This window comes from Pteronotus mesoamericanus, unplaced genomic scaffold (genome assembly GCF_021234165.1).
Source record: "Pteronotus mesoamericanus isolate MK-2021 breed Mesoamerican mustached bat unplaced genomic scaffold, CSHL_Meso_final contig_55, whole genome shotgun sequence".
Classification (NCBI taxonomy): Eukaryota; Metazoa; Chordata; class Mammalia; order Chiroptera; family Mormoopidae; genus Pteronotus; species Pteronotus mesoamericanus.
The window spans coordinates 1,436,447-1,453,268 of NW_026555198.1; the positions used below are offsets into that span (position 1 = coordinate 1,436,447).

A 16,822-nucleotide genomic window follows, 5' to 3' on the forward strand; every position below is an offset into this window, starting at 1 on the left:
TGCTAGAGGCTTTGGGTCTGTTGTGGGAGGCACAGGTCAGGAAAGGAGAGTTAGGATTTGAGCGGATTGGCTGCCCGGGATGACTTTTTCTCCCCAAAAGTGGGCACCAGCTGCTGATAATCTCGGTGAATGGTATGTAGCTTTTGTAAACATTTTTCACATTGCTATGACCAGGGGAAGATTGACGGGACCTTGTAAGGTATGGGAATCGCAGTATCCTGCATTGTTTGAAGTTGCAGCTAGCGTGCCCCAGGACTTTCTTCCTTCCAGGTGCAGTAGACCACAGGACTCAGCTGCACCCCCTACTCTGGGCTCTTCACTCTCTCCGCCCCCGCTACAGCGCCCCCTACGGTAGGGCGATGGGACCCTTAGAGTTCAGGACCAGCGTTTGGAGTTGGGAGCAGGGCGGGCTGAGGGAAACTCAGTGTGCATCCGCCCGGTCTGAGAAGCAGTCACCCGCGGGGTCTGGGCATCTGAAAGTGCGATTTGGGGAGCTTGGTATCGAGATTTACGATCCTGGAGGACAGAGCGTGAAAAGAGTACCATCATCAGTTTTGACTGAAAGAAAGAAAACATATCTTTAACAAAAAGAAGGGCTCTTGCCATTCACCCGCGTTGTTAGGACAACGTGAACTATCCTTGAAATGATTAGTTCCACTTCAAAGGAATTTACATTCAACAGTGAAAACTCAGCCTCTTTTCATTTATTCGAAAAGTCTTTTCACTACGAGGAGTCATATGTTCCGTCCTTCTATGTATTTTTCCTCATTCACTGTGCACTTGTATTAAATTAACAGAGAAAGCCGCACAACACATTCATTATGCGGGCCAGCCCTGGGTACCGGGAATCCTGAGCTACAGGTAGATGTAGCAGGGAGGTGCAGTGAGGGTGCTGGGGCTGAGGTCTGAAACCACTCAGGTGCTCGCCAAGCCTGGAGGGTGGGGTGGAAAGTGAGGAAAACAGTTCTGCTAAGCGGTAAGCATGCAAGCTAAAAAACTAACCCAAGCACAGTAACTAGAGATCTCGATGGGTTGGTAAGGGCAACAGGCATGCTTTAAGTTTCTGGTGAAGAAAGAGGACCTGAAGTTACTAGAGGCACCCCAGAAATATCTGTGAAAAATAATCTGGTTGGCACAATATCCCCAGCACAATTAAAGCTGAACTCCACAAATTGAGAAAGCAAACCCATTGCTCACGGCACATACATACATTCCCAGAGCGCATCCGTCCAAGTCCCACCTCTACACCTGGATCATCACTTGCCACCAAATGTAGGAAATCTCTAATCAAAGAAACAAAAGTGAAAAGTTTACTCATGGCCTGTCCTGGTGGTAGTGGTGGGGGTGCCACTTCTGTCCCTGAGCACCTTTGGGCAGTGGCTGGGATAAGGTTTCAACTCCCACCCCAATTCAACAGCACCCAGCAACTATCAGCTACATTTCACACACACCCCTACTCCAAACTACTCTTTTCTTCAGCAGGACTGTTTTTCTCAACAAGAATCATGATACTAAACTTTTCAAAAAATTTTAAAAAGATATTTATTTATTTAGACAGAGGAGAAGGGAGGGAGAATGATAGGAAGGGAAACATCAATGTGCGGTTGCCTCTCCTGCCCCCTGATAGGAACCCAGCCCACAACTCAAGCATGTGCTCTGACTCGGAATCAAACATGTGACCTTTTGATTTGCAGTCCTGCGCTCAATCCATTGAGCCACACTAACCAGGGAGATACTAAACTTTTTATTATCAATCTTTTCCAGTTTCTAATTAAATAGGAAAGGGGATCTGGGTTTTAGCCATTGTAGTCAAGAGTTTGCCCTCCATTTTGTAACATATCTTGACTCACAACCTTTCCCCACAAAAGAACTGAATCCATGCCTTGAATTACTGTCAACATTCATTCTAACACTTGTCCTTTTTAATCAGGTTTTGGGTCTCTCTTGCTAGATTCAGAAACAGTGGCCAACAGGCTGCTTCTCTAGGAGTTGGAGGTGTGGACTTGGAGCAGTGACTGGAAAAGACCCTAACTTTCCTGTCTTTGTACAAGATCTTTTTTAATTCAACTTATTGGGGTGCTATTGATTCACAAAACCATACAGGCTTCAAGTGCCAAACACGACAAAATATCATCTGTACTCTACATTATGCATCCATCATCCCAAGGAAAGTCTCTTTCCATCCCCATGCCAATCTGCCTTTTGCCCACCTCCACCTACTATCCAGTCCCCTTTCCCTCTGGCTATCACCACACTGTTGTCTGTGTCTGTCTGTCTGTCTGTCTATCTATCTATCTATCACATTTATTATATTATTTATTAATGTATAACATTATATAAAATATATATCACATATTTTTTGCTTAATCCCTTCACCTTTTTTCATCCATCCACCCCAACCTTTCTCCTGACAGCTGTCAGTCTGTTAAATGTATCCATGCCTCTGTTTTTATTTTGTTCCTCAATTTATTTTGTTCATTAGATTCCATCTATAAGTGAGATCATATGGTATTTGTCTTTCTCTGACTAGCTTATTTCATTTAGCATAATGCTCTCCAGGTCTAACCACACTGTCACAAAGGATAAGATTTCCTTCTTTTTTACAGGCAAGTAGTATTCCACTGTATAAATGTACCACAGATTTTTATCTATTCATCTACTGATGGGCACTTGGGCTGTTTCTAGATCTTGGCTATACTAAATAGCACTGCAATGAACATGGGGATGGATATATTCTTTTGAATTAGTGTTTTGGATTTCTTTGAATAAATTCCCAGAAGTGGGATCACCAGGCCAAAAGGCAGTTCTATTTTTAATTTTTGAGGAAACTCCATAGTGTTTTCCACAGTGGCTGCACCAGTCTGCATTCCTACCAGTAGTGCATAAGGGTTCTCTTTTCCCCACAATGTTGCCAGCACTTGTTCTTTGTTAATTTATTGATGGTAGCCATTCTGACATCTCATCGTGGTTTTAGATTGCATCTCTCTGATGACTAGTGATGCTGAGCATTTTTTTTTTCATGTCTGTTGGTCATCTGTGTGTCCTCTTTTAAGAAGTGTCTATTCATGTATTTTTCACATTTTTTAACTAAGTTGTTTCTCATCTTGGTGTTGAATCGTGTAAGTTCTTTACCTATTTTGGAAATTAACCATTTATCAGCTGTATCATTGGCAAATATGTTCTCCCATTCAGTGGGTTCCCTTTTCATTTTATTGATGGCTTCTTTTGCTGTGCAAAACCTTTTTAGTTTGATATAGTCACATTTGTTTATTTTTCCCTTTGTTTCCCTTACCTGAAGAGATATACCTGCAAAAATATTGTTACAAGAAATGTCTGAAATTTTACTGCATATGTTTTCTTCTAAGATTTTTATGGTTTTGAGACTTAGTTTTCTTTAATCCACTTTGAGTTTATTCTCGTGTATGATATAAGTTGGCGGTCTAATTTCACGCACAAGATCTTTCGGACTGCATGAGAACTCAGGTTTTGTTCAGCATTCTGCAACTACTCTCACGTTCCTCTTTCCTCCTGGATCCTCCTGGATTTATTTCACCCTCTTGGTCTTATAATTTACTTTTGTTTCTTCCACCCAAACCCGAAGTCTATCCTGAGACATCCTCTGCCCACTCCTTCTCACTCAAACTCTCTGGGGGGGGGGGGCAGTGCTTTCCTGTCCTCTCATCTTCAGATTTTTCATAATGAATTATAATACAGTTGAGTCAGAACTCCAAGCACAATTCTAGATGTCCCATCCTCCAAGGTGGTTTAAGAGAATGCAGACAATCATGAAATTCTGACCCCCTATCCCATCCCAACTAGACTAATGTCTTAGTCCTAATGTTGAACTCCTGGAGACTTACACTGGGTTGCTGTTTGTTCTTCAGTAGTATCTATACTTCCCTGCAGGTAGCAAACACAAAACGCATTCCATCCAGTGTCCATACCAATCAGGTTTCTTTGGAGGTGCCTCTCAGGCAGGGCAGGCAGGAAAGGAAGGGAGAGAAGTAGGGAGGGAGAGGGAGAGTGTGGGGGGGAGAGAGAGAGAGAGCAGTAAAAAACAATACTGAGAGAGCACTGGGAGGCCTCCAGCTGAGAAAGTTTGAGAATGAGAAGCTCAAGTCTCCTGAGGCAATTCTGGTAGGGGGAGGACAGAAGGAGGCATGTGAGAAAAGTGACACATCCTAAAGCACACCCCAGGAGAGCTGGGGATATAGGAAGGCCTAAAAATGTATTCCTAATTACTTTTCATGCTGGGGAAAGGAGTTCCTTTTAAAAGCTTGCTTTCATACTGAGTTATAGTTCATATTTTGAAAGAGCTATTTATACATTTTAACTTTTTACATAGGGTGGGAGGATGGTAAATGCTACAAATATACTTTCCTGGCAAAATCTGTAGAAAAGCAGAACTTGGAAAGACCTTTAAAATTTTATTTTATTTTTCATTTTAGAGAGAAGGGAAAGGAGGGGGAAACAGAGGGAGAGAAGCATTGGTGTGAGACAGAAACATCGATAGGCTGCCTTCCACAGGAAGCCCCAAACTGGGGACCAAACCTACAACCTAGGCATGTATCCTGACCAGGAATTGAACCTGTGACCTTTCGGTTTGCGGGTCAAAACCCAACCACACTGGCCAGGGCTGGACCTTTAATAATAGCTTTTATTATAACAAATGAGTATCAAGTACATTGATTTGCCAAAAAAATTTACAGATTCTTTATAAGAAATAAGAAAACTTATTAATGTTTCTGTTTAATATATCTCTCAGGCAGCTGAGGCTCCAAATGTGCAAGTGCAGATTATAAGACATGACTGCAAAGCAGACATCCAGTCAGCAGAGGGCATACTTGTCACTGCCAAACCCTATTTCCAGATTTAGAGGTGACAATGGTAGGTAGGTACAGAAATGGTGGGTATAATCTCATTGGAATGGGACTCCAATGGAGATCTAGAAAATGATTTATTAAATGGCTATTTCTTGAAAGTAAACACAAAAGTAACAAGAGAAGACATGCTGTTAAGTTTTATGCCCATGCTTGTATAGTTTCCGAAAAGTAAAATATCTCAGGACTAGTAAAACAGACCTTTAAAATCTTGATTTGATTGGTATGAGGTTGAGATCAGAGTACCCACTGAATGAAGACGTGAGGTTTTCTATGTCTCCGTGATACCTTGAAACACTCAAGACTTCTCAAAACCAGGATGTAGCTGGAAATGCTGTAAAGAGCACTGGATATAACACTGAAAGCCTTCATTCTATCATCTTCCAGTGACTTAGGCAAGTCACTGCCCTTTTATGAGTTTCATTTTCTTCATTTATGATATAAAGAAGTAGAAATGGAACTATATCATCTCTAAAGTTCCTTCCTGTTCTAACAATGTGATTCTGGGAACAAAATGAAATATGAGTCTACTTAGAATCTAATCCTCATACTCCAGGATTCTCAAACCATGTTTTCTAAAAGAGTAACATGCAGACAAGGATGAAGGTAGCAAGCAATGCTTATAACTTTGTGATGCTAATTTTTTGCACTGTACAGTTGAGAGCTGTTCTGAGAACACTTGATTTTGTGTGGGGGGAATGGTAGAATCCGAGATGCTTTCAGGCTGAATCCAGGCTGCAAATGAGTTGTAAATAGGAATTCATGAAGGGGAAAAAATGCCAGAGACCCAGGCACTGTTCCCAATGGAAAGGCTGAGGTCCTGGAACTAGGCCAAAATATTTAAGTTAAAGTGGGCTCAACATTCTCCTGGGCTCAGTCTAGAAACCTTTGGGAACCCTCAGATTCAAGAATACTACTGTCACTTTTGTTGATGGACTTGGGTTCCTCAGGTCTTTTCAACCCAAAGTGAAGTTTTGGTTTTCTCTGATGAACAATTTTCACACTGATTTGAACACTTTGAATTGGGTTTTCTTGTTTCTGCTTAGACTATATAGTAGATTTGTTCACCATAAAGGGTAGGGTCACTGCTGATTTTGTTATTCCACTCTTAATTGGCATGAAACTTTTAAAACTGAAAGCAACAAAGCCACATGCAACTGTAGGTATGCATTTGCTTACTGGCTGAATAGCTTAGGACATGTCATGAATAGGCAAAATTATGAAATTCTTGAAGGCCTAAGGCCTACTGTGTTCTAGAACCTGCAAACCTCTGTAGTCTCCACTTCATTTCCCAGCTTTATGTCACCAAACAATAGGCTTATAGATTATGAGGCTTCAGAGAGACTAACCTGGCTTTCACCAAAGTTGGGTGTTTGGGTGCAAGGGCTGTCATTTACCTTAGGCCCACACTATCCAGTACAGTGGTCAATAGTCATATGTGGCTATTGACCTTTTGAAATGTAGCCCAGCCTTGGTTGGTGAGGCTCAGTGGGTCAGGCATTGTTCCATGGGCCAAGGGGTCGTCTTTTCAGTTTCTGGTGGGGGCACATGCCTGGGTTTCAGGCTAGGTCCTCAGCTGGAGGCAGGTTGGGAGTCAACTGATTGATGTTTATCTTGCACATTGATGTTTCTCTCCCTGTCTTTCTCCCTTCCTCCTCCTCCCTCTAAAAACAAACAAACAAGCAAACAAATAAATAAATAAATATTGTTCAAAAATGTAGCCCAAATTGAGGTGTGCTGTAAGTGGTAAGTGCACACCAGATTTTAAATACCTGGTACAAAAAAAAGTTAAATATCTTATTAATACAGTTTTAAACATTTTACACGTGGAAATGATAATGAGTTAAATATATGTTATTAAAATTAATTTTAGCTGTTTCTATTTATTTTAATGGGGCTATCAGAAAATTTAAATTACCCATAATTCACAATTGTGCCTCAAATTATGTTTCTATTAGGCAGCACTCTCTAGAAAGCTGGGAAAGAGCTACTAAGTACCTATTCTGTGCTGAGCACTAGAAGAGACCATGTTTTCTTGCTCTTTATAGATCCAGAGTCAATTACCGTACCTGACACTTAGCAGGTGGTTATTCTTGAGTAAATGAGTGAATAAATGAATGCCCCCTCTAACACTCCAACCCCAGGAAACATTGACTTTGGAAATGGCAGACAGGATGAAATGTTTTCACCAAGCACTCCACCCCACCATTTTTTGATTGTGAGTGAAAACAGCTTGGGAAATTGCAGGAAACCTTAGTTCAAGATTCAGCTCAGCAAGTCACTCACTCACTGTGTGATCTTAAACAAGTTACTTTTTCTCTAACTTCTTTTTCTTCCTTGGTATAGTAAGAAGGTTAGGCCAGACAGTTACTCTAGGCCCTTTCTAGTGCTGATATTCTGAGTTTATGACAGGAATGAGGTGGGTACCTTTAAAGAGAGCCTCTCTCTAATTCTCATTTGGCTCCCTCTTGCCTGCTTTATGTTTCTTCATTTTCATTTTATCTTTGCCATTACACTCTCTTCCATGTACCCTCTAAGCAATGTCAGTACTGTCCTTCTCCTGCTTTTGTATTGCTCTGCTTCTGCAGTTGCTGTGGATGGAAAACGAAGAAGGAAAAAAAAAACTTTCTCTTTCCTGAAGCTACTATAAGCAGGTTTTGAATGGAATGGGATTCCTTGGCCAGCTGTACTTTGCACTTTCTGGCAGTAGTAAGGGACAGTGCTGGCAAATGAGAGGCCTAAGATTTAGAGAAGTGGGAAGGTAGGGCAAGATTCCCGTCCAGACATTTCAAGGCAGCCATAACAATGTCAGTGTCCCTTGCTAATATTTGCTAACCTGTTGGTGCTCTTTAACACTTCCCTTAAAATTAAGGGTTCTGTAGTGCCAATTTGAAGCATTTGCTCATCTAGCTGTTGAATGGGAACAAGTCACTAAATCAGGGATCATATACCCAAATGCCTTTTCAGCAGTCAGTCAGGGATCATCAATGGATAAGGTGGGTTAGTATAAGCCAATGAGGAATGGTAGAAGCTATCACAAACCAGAGAGTGCTTGTTCTGGCTAAAGGCATTCAAATACCTCTTCCTTTTTAAAAAAATGTTGTGGTGACTAAACAAAGCACAACTCTAGACTGAATTTGGCTCAGATCCAACATACTTCAAAGTTTGTCATCTTACCTAGCTTATCTATTGTCTAGGTTCTGGCTAGATTCCTTCTAAATTCTAGATTTTCTCTCATGATAGTGTATGCCACTACCATTAAGACAAAGAACTTTAGAATTAGTAATTTATACTTAAAATCTAAGTTCAAATAAATATATGCAAATCTTTGCTTCCTCCCCCTATTCTTCATTCCTAAAAATACTCTCATCTCCACCCTGGGAGCCTTCATTCCTTTCAAAGTTTGCATTAGTTATGTTTAAACTTCAAACCAGAGAGTGTTCATGAGATTTGCATCCTTTGAAATCTGATTATAATTTTTTGCAGGTTCTTCCTAAAACTTAAAATATTAGTATTTAATATACATATAAGCTGAACCTCCTGATAACTAGATATTTCTTCTAAGGAGGAGAATTACTCTGAATCTGTCCAGGCTGTAATGGAGCTGGAAGTTGCCAAGCCACATCTGCCTCTCTAATGTATCCTTCAACCTGCTGAGAGGGAAATATGTCTTTACATCCAAATGACCTAAATATACAGTCATATTTCTCTGTAATCTTGCAATGCCACCCCCAGGAGACAATGAGTACCCTAAAGACAAGACCTGCATCTTAGTCATCCTTGTAGCTCCAGCACTGAGTACTAGGTCTAGTAACCAAAGTTTACTGAACTGAACTGTCATTGTGAATAGTTATGGAACTGAACTGGCTCCTTTCCTAAATGTTCATTTTTCCCATTTATTTATTTATTTAGCACATATGCATTGCAAGTATATTTTCCACTATGAAAATGAAGGGGTAAATATTTCAGCAGATCTTTTCTTTTCCTTGTAACATTTTCAAAGAAAGACTTACCTCCTGAGTTTTATTTGCTGAGTGTTAGGCACTACTCCAGGGACTGAAGACACAGTGGTAAAATGATGGACAGCCCCTGCTCTCATAGAGCTTACAATTGACAATGACAAAGGCTGGGCTTTGGTGGAGGTCAAATACCACTTCTTGGAGCCTTCCATGGCACCCTGTCCTACTCACTTGCCCCTCTTGTCCAATGTGTACACTTCTGGCCTCAGCTCTGGTTACTCCACATTTGAATTGCATCTGCTTGAAGTTCTTCTAGTCTGGACTCTGGACTGCTCACAAGCAAAGACTCGAGCTTTATCATCCTGCATCCCCAGGGTATAACATGGTTCCTGCCACAGAAGTGTCACGCAATAAATATATGCTGATTTAGTGGATGAATAATTGACAATTCTATCTATAGTTTGAAAATGACCAATGAAACTTGAGGATATTAGAGTCATAATAATTTGTAGTTTAATTAGTTGAGGTAGAACATGAAGCAACAAGGTACTAGAAGACCAAATAATGAATATATTAGCTCTGGGGTGACATAGGGTCCATGCTGGAATCTACTCTCATTGCATTCATTTGTGCATTCCATTTTAGGGTTACATAAAACACAATAACATTGTAGTTCAGTGGAAAACCACTAGATTTTGGAGGAGTATTGGTTTGAAGCAGAAGTTTAAGAAGATCCTTGGAGTATATACTTTTTACCCCTCCTACTACATTTGTAGAGACATAATCTAAGTCTAAATCCATGTCCCTATCCATATTCATATCTATCTTCAAGTTATTTTGCTGTTCAGATTTAAAAATGCTATGGAACCTGAAGAAAAATAATGTGGGAAAATGAAACCATGTGAGGTTAGTGAATAAGGCAATTGCCTGTAAGACATGTACCTGGTTTGGACATTTTTATACTTTTGGATTTAAAAAAATTCTGCGCAAATTTTTTATTTAAATGTAATTGCTGGAGATTGAGCATTATTTTTCCATGTGTACTGATATGAAATGTCAAGTCCACTTAGATTCCTATGGTGTCGAAATTCCTTTTTCTTATTTCCCCCCCCAATGGGTCGTACATATAAAGTTCTTTGGCTTCTCCATTTCCTATACTGTTCTTAACCTCCCCCTGCCTATTTTGTACCTACCATTTATGCTTTTTATTCCCTGTACCTTTTCCCCCATTGTCCCCACTTCCCCTCCCCGCTGATAACCCTCCATGTGATCTCCATTTCTGTGATTCCATTCCTCTTCTAGTTGTTTGCTTGTTTTTTCTTTTTGTTTTTTAGATTCAATTGTTGATTGTTGTGAGATTGTTGTCATTATACTGTTCATAGTTTTGATCTTCTTTTTCTCAGGTAAGTCCCTTTAACATTTCATATAATAAGGGCTTGGTGATGATGAACTCCTTGAACTTGACCTTATCTGGGAAGCACTTTATCTGCCCTTCCATTCTAAATGATAGCTTTGCTGGATAGAGTCATCTTGGATTGAGGTTCTTGCCTTTCACAACTTTGAATACTTCTTGCCAGCCCCTTCTTGTCTGCAAGGTTTCTTTTGAGAAATCAGCTTATAGTCCTATGGGAACTCCTTTGTATATAACTATCTTCTTTTCTCTTGCTGCTTTTAATATTCTCACCTTATCTAGTCCTGGCTGGTGTGGCTTAGTGGATTGAGTGCTGGCCTGTGAACCAAAGGGTTGCTGGATCGACTCCCAGTTAGGGCACATGCCTGGGTTGTGGGCCAGATCCCCATTGGTAAGCATGTGCGAGGCAACCACACATTGATGTTCCTCTCCCTCTCTTTCTTCTTCCCTTCCCCTTTGTGTAAAAATAAAATAAATAAAATATTTTTAAAAAAATTCTCTCCTTATCTTTAGTCTTGGGTAATGTAATTATGATGTGACTTCAGGTGTGCTTCCTTGAGTCCTCTCTGGGGACTCTCTGAGCTTCCTGGACTTCCTGGAAGGCTATTTCCTTGGCCAGATTGGGCAAGTTCTCCTTCATTATTTATTCAAATAAGTTTTCAATTTCTTGCTCTCCCTCTTCTCCTCCTGGCATCCCTATGATTCAGATGTTGAAAGGTTTAAAGTTGTCCCAGAAGTTCCTAAGCCTCTCCTTCATTTTTTTGAATTCTTGTTTCTTCATTCTGTTCTGGTTGAATATTTATTTCTTCTTTCTGCTCCAAATCATTGATTTGAGTTCCTGTTTCCTTCCCTTTACTGTTGGTTCCCTGCATATTTTTCTTTATTTCACTTTGCATAGCCTTCACCTTTTCCCTCCACTTTACAACCATACTCAACTATTTCTGTGAGCATCCTGATAACCAGTGTTTTGAACTGTGCATCTGATAAGTCGGCTATCTCTTCATCACTTAGTTGTATTTTTTCCTACAGTTTTGATCTGTTCTTTCATTTGGGTCATATTTCTTTGTCTCGGCATTCCCGTTATGAGATTCCTTTTTCTATAGCTTTTGTAATCCCTTTCCCATCCTTTTTTCCGCCCATTTTCTAGAATAGCACCGTTCTAGCCTTAAATTCAAAACACCGTCACAGACATTTTTGAGAATATCTTACACTGGGAAAGTGTTTGAAGCAAGTCCTTTTTTCCTAACATTTCCTGGGAAATTGTTTTAAACTAAATCCATGCTGGTTTTATAACCTATTGTATCTCAGTTTTTTCCTGTTATCATTCATTTACTAAGCTTCCAAAGGTTGACAATTTCACCTAGGCAATGCAAATGTCCTGGAAAATTCTTTCTGTTTTCTTTCCTGCATGTATCCTGCATGTAATTCTGTTTTTCCAGAGCTGTTAACTTTGGGCTTAGGTAGATTACAGTTAGCATCTGCACCTCCTAAAATGCCACAGTGTCTGCATTTTGCAACTCTGGTCTTGGGTAATCATGACACTCGTGGTCTTCACCTGCCTCCCTGCATGTCTCTTACACATGAGCATAGAGATTTTACTGGTCTCAGTCAGAAACTGCATGAAAAAAGGAGCCCTTTGAGTTGCAGTTTGGGGCCTTCATGGGAAGTTCCCTCTTTGGTGATCACAATGCACCTCACTAAGCATTCTTTTCTGCCCCATGTTTTCCAGAGAGAAGACTTTGGGTCTGTCATGTTGGAGGACTGCTAAGAACAGTATAGCTTCCTTCTGGACCTGCCCCATGATTCTCCTAGACATTTCAACCCAGCAATGTGTTTGTTCCCATTGACTGAGTTCCTGTCATCTGAGGAATAAGTTTAAAGTAATTCAAATTTGAAGCTTAGTGGTTGGCTTGATCCCGGCTGTCAGGGATGCTCCTGTTATTAAAAATTGAAAGTGCTTCTGGCCATTCATTTCTCCTTCTCTCTCTTCCTTTCCCTATAACCTTCCTGGCTAGAGGGAATAGACAGACAGTATAATGACTTTTCCTGTCTGACTTCAACCAGGGAAGAACTAAAAGGGGATCAGTTATTTCCAAGAGATATGAAAGGGGTGTGTGTGTGTGTGTGTGTGTGTGTGTGTGTGTGTGTGTGTGTGGCTGGCTAGGGGCAGAAAGAAGACAATGCAGATCAATCTAAGATTCTTCTGTCTGCTGGATGTGCAGGAAACAATTACTATACCACTCAGACTGTGCTCTCTGGCTGCTGCTGCCACCCTGCCCTTGCCTCTGGTGCACATGAAAGAGCCAACACCATGACTGATTTCAAGTACTTCACAACCAACAAAAAAGGAGAAATTTTTTAATTAAAAGGTAAACTTAACAATGAAAAGAAATAAAAGAGTAAAGAGGCTGTGAAGCAAGTGATTGCTGCTATGACTGCGGGAAAGGATATTAGCTCCTTCTTTCCAGATGTAATGAATTGTGTGCAATCTGACAATCTGGAACTAAAGAAGCTTTGTGTATCTCTACTTGATGAACTATGCCAAGAGTCAGCCAGACATGGCCATCATGGCCATCAACAGCTTTGTGCAGGACTGTGAAGATCCCAATCCTCTGATTTGAGCCTTTGCAGTCAGAACCATGGGATGAATCTGGGTAGACAAGATTACAGAATATCTCTGTGAGCCCTTCTACAAGTGCTTCAAGGATGAAGATCCCTATGTTCTGAAAATAGCAGCAGTCTGCATGGCAAAACTCCATGATATCAATGCTCAAATGGTGGAAGATCAGGGATTTCTGGATTCTCTGCAGACCTCATAGCAAATTCAAAACCAGTGATGGTAGCTACTGTTGTGCATTATCTGAAATGAGCAAATCTCACCCAAATAGCAACTTACTCATTTTGAATCTCCAGAACATTAATGAGTTGCTGACAGCCCTGAATGAGTCCAGGTTTTGAGGTCAGTCTGGAATGAGGCCAGGTTTTCATCTTGGACTGCCTGTCCAATTACAACCCTAAAGATGGCTAGGATGCTCAGAACTTCTGTGATCAGGTAACTACCTGGCTATTTCATGCCACCTCAGCAGTGATACATCCAGCAGTAAAAGTCCTAATGAAATTTCTACAGTTGTTACCCAAGGACTCTACCTACTACTATATGCTGCTGAAGAAATTGGTCCCTCCACTTGTCACTTTGCAGTCTGAGAGCCAGAAGTACAGTACATTGCCCTGAGGAACATCAACCTAATTGTCCATAAAAGGCCTGAAATCTTAAAGTAGGAAATCAAAGTCTTCTTTGTGAAGTATAATAATCTCATATATGTTAAACTAGAGAAGTTGGACATTGTTATTTGAATGGCATTCCAAGCCAATATTGCTCAGGTTCTGGAAGAACTGAAAGAATATGCCACAGAGGTTGATGTTGACTTCGTTTTCAAAGTTTTGTGAAACATTAGACAGTGTACCATCAAGGTGGAATAATCTGCAGAAGGTTGTTTAAGCACACTACTTGATCTCATCCAGACCAAAGTAAATTATGTGGTCCAAGATGCAATTGTTGTCATCAGGGACATCTTCTGCAAGTGCCCCAGTAAGTATGAAAGTATCATTGCCATTCTGTGTGAGACCTTAGATATGTTGGATGAGACCGATGTTATGATTTGGATTGTAGGAGAATATTCTGAAAAAAATTGACAATGCAGATGAGTTCTTAGGGAGCCTCCTGAAGGGTATCATGATGAAAGCACCCAAGTGCAGCTCATTCTGTTTACTGCCATAGTGAAACTGTATCTCAAGGATCCATCAGAAACACACGATCTGGTACAGCAGGTCTTGAGCTTGGCAACACAGGATTCGGATAATCCTGACCTTTGAGATAGGGGCTATATTTATTGGTGACTTTTCTCAATAGACATTGTCACAGAAGTAGTCTTGTCTGAGAAGCCATGATCTCTGAGGAAACAGATCTTATTGAGCCAATTTAGCTGGATGAGCTAATCTGCCACATTGGTCCTTTGGCCTCTGTATACCACAAGTCTCCCAATGCTTTCATGGCAAGGAGTCATGGAATCCATTGAAAACACTTGCCAATACATTATGGGAGCACTGATGCTGGTGACAGCCCTATTGGCACCACCACTGCCACCATGATGGAGAAGCTTCAAGTTAGTCCTTCTCAAGATGACCTTCTGGGAGACCTTTGAAATCTTGACTTTGATCCCCCAGTCAATGTGTCGCAGGTAACTTCAACAGGTGTGGGAGCAGTGGATCTCTAGGGAGAAGGACTAGATAGTCTGTTTGTCAATGACCTTGGTTGGGGCATTGGGGGAAGTCTGGCAATGGGACAACCCTTCATCCCATCATCAGTGCCTGCAACCTTTGCACCTTCACCTACTCCTGTTGTGGTCATCAGTGGTCTGAATGATCAATTTGAACTCTCTACAGGGATAGGTGTGGCATATGGTGGATACGTGGTTTCTAAGGTTGTCTGGTCACCTGCAGTAAAGGCTAAAGGGTTGGAGATATCTGGAACACTTACTCATCATCAGGGGTACATCTATATGGAAATGAACTTCACCAATAAAGCTCTGCAGCACATGGCAGACCTTGCAATCCAGTTTAACAAGAATAGTTTTAGTGTCCTCCCCATCACTCCTCTGGCCATCCATACACCACTGATGCCAAACCAGAACATTGATGTCTCTCTGCCTTTCAATACCTTGGACCCAGTCATAAAGATGGAATCTCTGAATAAACTTCAGGGGGCTGTTGAAACAAACTGATGCTTTCTACTCTAGCTGCCTCATCTTACTCAATGTGTTTTTTGTAGAACATGGCAAAATGAAGTGCCAATTCTTCCTTGAAATATGAAGATATTCCCAAATGAAAATGAACTTCAGTTTCATATTAAGCAATATCATTTAAATGGTGACACTGTTTCTTGCAATCTGCAAAATGACATTTATACTATTGCCAAGAGGAATGTAGAAGGGCAGGACATGCTGTACCAATCTCTGAAGCTCACTGATGGCATTTGGATCTTGGCTGAGCTATGTATCTGGCCAGGAAACCCCAATTACATGTTGTTGCTGAAGTGCAGAGCTCCTGAAATCTCTCAGTATATCCATCAGGTCTACAACAGCATTTTGAAAGATGAATAGACTGGTCTGTTTCCCTCCAGCCACCCTGTGATTGGTGTAAGCCAAGAACTCTTAACTGGAAGAAATTGTATTGCAGTATAGAATCTGAACTTAAATACACTGCGGCCACCCAAGAAGGTAGTGACTAGTGTAACCGGTGCTAAATTAGAGCACAACCTGTTAGATAGTATTTTTTAAAATCCTCATCTGAGGATATGTTCATTGATTTCAGAGAGAGAGGAAGAGAGAGAGAGAGAGAGAGACACTGATGTGAGAGAAAAACATCTTTTGTTTGCCTCCCTCATGCACCCTGACTAGGGATCAATCTGGCAACTTAGGTATGTGCTCAGACCAGGAATCAAACCCGCAGCCTTATGGTGTATGGGATGATGCTCTAACCAACTAAGCCACCCGGCCAGGGCAACCTGTTGGATAGTTTTAGCTTCCTGTGAACATTTGGTAACCACTGTTTTAATTACTTCCCACCTCTTGCCACCTGCTATTGCTATCTGTACTTACATGTGGGCTTTTCCATACTGTGCCAATGGCTGGCATGTTTTAGTGTAGTTTGAAAGTTTATAATTGAGAGCTCATTTAAAAAGCAGAAAAAGACAAAAATATTAAAGCAAGAGGAAGTTTCACTGAAAATAAAAAAAAGATTTTTCTGTTCTGAAGAATTAGTCATTTAACTGCCAATTTTGTCTTTCTTCGGAGTTCTACAGCCAAGGCAAAAACACCTACTGAATGTCCTACTGTGTGTCCTTGTATAGAAAGAGACTTACAGTAAAAAATCCTTGCCCTGAGGTTATGGTCCATCTTTCTTTGGCTCTTTGAGGCCTTGGAAGAGCAGTACATGAAGCCTCTACTTTTCTCCTTCATTTGATGTTTCAAGTTTGATTCTCTGGACAGCAGATTCTGAGACAGAGTTAGAATGCAGGATATTTATAATTGAGTTCCTTTGGGATTAACAGCTGTGAAAGGGAGGGGGAAGAAGGAGGATTAGGTAGAGGAAGAAAATGAGCTGTGATACAGGCCCAAAGATTGCTCAGCCAACTTCATAGGGCTCTCCAGAGGGGGATAGACCTTCAGAGTTGCCCTGAGTTAGGCTGAGATGGCTAGACTTTTATACTCCCACAGCGATCAGTCATTAGATATCTGTCACCCTGAAAAAAAGTATTGACTTGGGTGAAGTGACTCCCTGAAGCTGAAGCAATCTCTGAAGGAGCTGGCTGCCAAACATCATGTGCAGATAGTATGCCCAGCAGCCAAAAAACACATCTTTCATTGAAAGGAGATATGGGTAGCACAGCACAGTGGCTACCACAATCAGCTGTAAGTTGGCTTTTCAGAAGCCAAGTAAATCCTTCTTGCAAAAGTTAGCAATGAACTCTTTATTAGAAAGCTCAACAGCCTGTCTTGATCCTCTTCTCACAT

General features: G+C 40.9%; 1 pseudogene; it reads left to right on the top strand.

Moving 5' to 3' along the window:
* Positions 1 to 12,561: 12,561 nt before the first annotated feature.
* Positions 12,562 to 15,409, top strand: LOC129075516 (AP-1 complex subunit beta-1-like; annotated as a pseudogene).
* The last annotated feature ends 1,413 nt before the right edge of the window (positions 15,410 to 16,822 follow it).